The sequence below is a fragment of the Miniopterus schreibersii genome (genome assembly GCF_964146895.1).
Source record: "Miniopterus schreibersii genome assembly, chromosome: 18".
NCBI lineage: Eukaryota > Metazoa > Chordata > Mammalia > Chiroptera > Miniopteridae > Miniopterus > Miniopterus schreibersii.
In genome coordinates, this window is record NC_138121.1 from 2,390,098 (window position 1) to 2,395,894 (window position 5,797).

Genomic DNA, 5,797 nt, shown 5'->3' on the forward strand with positions numbered 1-5,797 from the left:
CTGACCCTCCATTGGCTGAACTGGCGGCCTCCCTGCAAGGTCTTCTGGGTAATGTAGGTGATGTGGGTCCACGACGGCGATCTAGGGTTTTACGACATCGCTCCGGGAGAAAGGACCTAGATTCTCGCTGGAGGTGAGGGGAAAATATATGTCTTCCTACAAGAGACATCTTGAAAATGGCAAAAGAAAGTTGGCATCCTCGTGAAGGGCCTGGATTCTGTGTTAAAATACACATTATTTGTGATGCCAATATAGCCAGTCATAATAAAAGAGGTATTTCCGCCCCAGAGGGTTTGTCTCAGTGGTTAGAGCGTTGGCCGAAGGACTGAAGGGCCCTGGGTTCAAATGCGGCCAAGGGCACGTACCTCATTTGCAGGCTCTCCCTGGCGGAGGTAGGGGTGGGGCCAACCAAGCGATGTGTGTCACATCTATCTTTCTCTCTCACCCCTCCACTCTCTGAAAAAGCAATGGGAAAAAATATCCTCAAAAAAACCAAGGCATTGCCTGTATTACAGTCTGGAATATTTTATGACATAAATGACTGACTTACACCAGCATATATGTATGTGGCAAATATAACACAACAATGTAGGACAGGCCTTGAAATAAAAAATAAGATGCATAATATAAGCATAAAATGGAAGTCTACTTTTTAGTTATAATTTGAACATCAAGTAACATAAATTTCTGAAAAAGTGGGAGAATTGAATTATGACAAAGTTACTGGTTTTTTTATTAAAGTGAAATGCAATTGTAATTATCAGAGTGAAAGAAAATTTGTTCTTTATGGACATATCTAAGATGTCATTGAGGTAATATTTCAGACATTGTCAATGTGATAAAATTACAAACCTATTTATAAATTGTACGTGGAGTAAATGAAGTATATATTCAGTATATTCATATATTCATTAAAGTTGACCTATGTAGAGTCAGAAACTTAAAAATCACAGGAAATATAAATAATAAGTATGGGTATGCATATGTGCAGTGAATATTAAAAATTAATACTAATTCTGTAAGAAGCTTATTTAAAAATTCAGAGCAAATATAGATTTAGTGAAATATAAACCAAAATTTGAAAAACATTAAAACTAAGTAATGTAACAGAGAAGTAGAAGAGAATCTAAACACTTACCTGAAATTACAGAAATCACTTCTAAATGCAAATAACCCCCAGCATCCTGAAACTGGCAGAATGATCATAGGAGTGATCTGGTACTCTCTGCAAACTTCTGGCATAGGACAACTATACAACGTTTTCTAGTCCATGAAACATCTTCCAGATGAAATAAAGTTTCTTTCCCACCTCCTTTACACCTGTGCTGTTAAAAATCCTGAGGATCCATGTTAGTCATTCCTGAGTGCTGCTCATTTTATATTTCCACAGCACCTGTCACCTAATAATTTACTATAACAGCATATTTTCTTTTTGAATTAATGGATACTCCAATAAAGCCTTTGAACAAGCCTGGTTGCGAAAACATTTCTTTATTAACTGCTGTATAACACAGACCAGTTCAGTCTCTGAAGCAGATGAGATAATTAGTACATGATTGTTGAAGCAGTGAAACACGATGCCATCACCTTTCTTCCACAATTCTAATTTTCCTGGCTTACATCATACTTTATCTTTCTTACTCATTTTTTTTTTTTTAAATCTTCACCCAAGGACATTTTTCCCATTGCTTTTTAAGAGAAAATGTGAGACACATAGATTGGTTGCCTCCCGCATGTGTCAGGTATTGAGCCTGCAACCGAGGCTCATGCCCTTGGCCAGAATAGAACACAGGATCCTTCAGTTCTCCTGCTGACGCTCTAACCACTGAGCAAACTGGCTAGGGTTCACTATTTTTTACTCAGGTTCTCATGAATGAAAAAGACTTATCACACTTTGTAGAAACAAGAATTTCAGGGTAGCCAAGATTTCAGCATAGCCATAGCTCAAGTAATTCTCTCACCTTTTTTGGTTTGTTTTTGTGTTTTGTAATCCTCACCTAAGATTATTTTTTCCAGTAACTTTTTTAAAAGAGAAAATGGAAGGGAGGAAGGCAGAGATAGGGAGAGGGAGAGAGAGAAACATTGATGTGAGAGACCGGATGCCTCCCGCACTAACCCTCACTGGGACTCAGAATTGAACCTGCAACACAGGTACGTGCCCTTGACCCAGAATCAAACCCTCAACCCTTCAATGCAATGGGCCAGTGCTCTAACCACTGTGCAACACTAGCCACGACACAATTCTCTCATCTTTTAGAACTCAATGTCTTTTAATTACCACCCATTGAGACTAACCTGTTCTCAGGCTTCATAGAGCCATTTATATTCTAGCTATTTCAGTAATGGTCATTTTATAACTAAATCAAACAACCTTTCCATCTTTTGCTAACTTCATAATTCTCTTCCAGAAATAATTTGCAGATCCATGCACACACTGTCACTTCATTTAGGTGAGATGATCATTTCCCAGCACAGTGGTGAAATCCTTGAATCCAAAACCTTTATCTTGCCTTCAGATTCCCTTTCCAAAACTTCAGAGGTGCCAACATTGCAGCCATCCTGGCACCCAATGTAATTTAGTACATAATCATTACTTCCAGATACGTGTCATATTCTGAGAATTTCAAACACATCATATCTCAGCAAATTCAGTAAGAAATGTCATGTAGAAAAACAGGTGAAAGGATCATTATTTCCCAGGGAGGAAATGAAATCTTTGACTGCAAATCCTTTCCTCAGAGTCAGATGCACACTTTCAACACCTTAATGGATGCCAACATTGTAGCCATCCTGGTAACCAATGTATATTTACTATATAACCATATCCCCAGACATATGTCATATCCTTAGACATATGTAATGTATTCTTAAAAATAGATTTAGAAATGTTGGAGAACAAATATTTTCTGGGGTTGGAACACTAATACTGATGAAATATATTCTGAGCAACTAAAAGGCTGGTATGATCATATCCACTTGCTTTATTTTTTGAGAGCTGCCTAACATCTTCTCACTCCATTTTTCCTCTACACCTATCTAAGTTTTTTATTGTTGCCCAGCCCAGTGTGGCTCAGCAATTGAGCATCGACCTAGGATCCAGGAGATTGGGGTTCAATTCCCCATCAGGACATCGGCCCAGGTTGTGGGCTCGATCCCCAGTGGGGGGCAAGCAGGAGGCAGCCGATCAGTGACTTTCATCATTGATGTTTCTCTCTCTCCCTCTCGTTTCCTCTCTCTGAAATCAATAAAGATATATTTTAAAATATCTTTATACTTATAGTTGTAAAACTATAGTTTTTTGTTGTTAATCTTCACCTGAGGATATTTTTTTCCATTGATCTTTAGAGAGTGTGGGAGGGAGGGAGGGAGGGAGGGAGGGAAACAGTAATGTGAGAGACACATGGATTGGTTGCCTCCCATACGTGACAGAAATGGGGCTGGGGATCAAACCTGCAACCTAAGTATGTGTCCTTGATCAGGACTCAAACCCAGGACCCTTGGTTGCAGTGCCTGACACTCTAACCACTGAGCAATACCAGCCAGTTCTAAAGTACTGTAAAACAAATCGCTGTGTGAAACACTAGACTTTCTGCTTTTTCCTCTAAAAGCTGTGCTCTCAAAATGACTATAAAGATTGTGTTTTATTCAGTGAACCTTAGCATCTTTACAGCAAATGCTGAATATGCAATTTATATCTTTATATATCATGAGTTACAAATGAAAACTTTAGGAGTATTTTACTAACATGTCTTTGATGGAGGTGAGTGTTAAATCTCCCTGCTGGTTTTAGAGAAAGCAAGACAGTCTTAAAAACCATGCTAATAAAGTCCTATAAAATACAAATAGTGAGAGAATATGCACCTAAAGAACTTCAAAGCTAAAGAATAATGGTGTTGGAATTCAATGAGTAGAGTTTGAACAGTGCCTGCAATAGTCCTGAGACCTAGTCTTTGCTTAGGGGAACTTGGCTATGACCATGGTTATTACTCTTTAAAAAATTACCTACGTTGGGCCGTCGGGCCTGGCTCAGCAGTTGAACATCGACCTAGGATCCAGGAGATTGTGATTCAATTCCCAATCAGGGCACATGCCGGGGTTGTGGGCTTGATCCCCGGTCAGGAGCGTGCAGGAGGCAGCCAATCAATGACGCCTCTCTCATCATTGATGTTCCTCTCTCCCCTTACCTCCCTGAAATCAATATTAATATATATTAAAATGACCTCCATTTAATTTTTCTTATAGATTGTATCTTAAAAGTGTACTTGTATCTCTGCTACTGGAACCTGGAGTAAGGATCTCAGTTGTGACCCAGTGTGTTGTGCACTGAGGTGATGGTTTGTGTTCAGGATTATGTTCCAACCCCAAAAATCCTTGATGCAGACACAGAAGAATGGAAGGTAGGACATGGGTGAAGAACATGGTCAGGGCTGCATGGAAAACATGGTGATGACCATTGTCTCATACAGCCAGTAGGGATATAGGGGACAGAATTACATGGGCAGTGGGCCCTCTGCATGGAAGAGAGGTGAGCACTTGCAGTGAGACCAGGATCCTGTAGGTCTCCAACATCACTTCCAAATATTTGGCCCCAGAATTCACGTCCAGTTGTCCCCTCCCCTGCAGGGTGAATGTCAGTGCTACATACGAACATCAACTGAAGAGTTAAACTGACACATGAATTTCATCACAGTAGGTGGGATCACAACTTGACACCCAAAATGAGGGTGAAGGTGCAGAGACCCAGCCCAAATTACTGAGGTCTCCCAAGGGTCACTCTATGCTGGGATCAAAGGGGAGGCATACAAATTGTAGCTAAGTCCCAGGTAAGTGCTGCGAGATGTTAGGGGAATGGGAGGAAATCATAACAGCAACAATGGGAACAGCAGCTTCAGCTGAACCAGCCTGGTCCTTAGATTGTATCTGCCCTAGTTAGGGCTTCACATCTGTGGTACAGATTGTTTCTGGCCCTGGAGAAAATACTGGGTCAAAATCCAGCCCCTTGAATCTGACATCTTTCTGTTGTGTAAACTTGGGGAACCTACTTCATTTCTCTAATTCCCATTTTTTATCAACAATTTGATATTAGTTTCCACTTCTTAGGTTGTTGTGAGAATTAAGAGAAAATACTCAAAAAGCTAACCCTGGAATCTGGGTAATCAAAAGTACTCAGTTTGTTACTTTTATTGATCTTCAGAGGCCAAGGTAAGTGCCATCATCACCCTTATTTCACATTCAGCAAAATGAGTTTCAGGGATCGCTAGTGAGTCACCTGGAGATTCCCAGGCTGAAATCCAGAAGAGATCTCAGGGTCCACAGCACCTGCTTATTTGGAGGTGGGTCATTCGGATCTTATAAGCCACATTTCTTTCTAAAACACACCCCAAAACAAAGGTGCTTGTGGGCATTGGGGGAGTGAGGGGTGCCTAGCATGGGAATGTCCCTGCAGGCAGAAGTAAGTGTTGCTCAAGTCAAGGCAGGCTGAAGGCACAGAGCTGCCTTACTGCAAAAGTAAACTTTAGCGCTTGACCTCCAACAGCTCAGGGATGGAAACATACCTTATACGTGTTTTACACAGGAGAAAACTGAAGCCCAGACCAAAGGAAGGGGTCATTTCCCTGTAAGTCCCAATGATATTCAAATCCAGGATGCCCAACACAGGGCATGGGGAGTCTGATCACTGCTATCCAATTTCCCTCTGCACTGGCTTTGAGACTCCCAAACACCCTGCCCATCCTGATGCCATTTGGTCATTGCATTGTGCATAGCATTAAAAAGCTAACAAATATTAGAAAATATT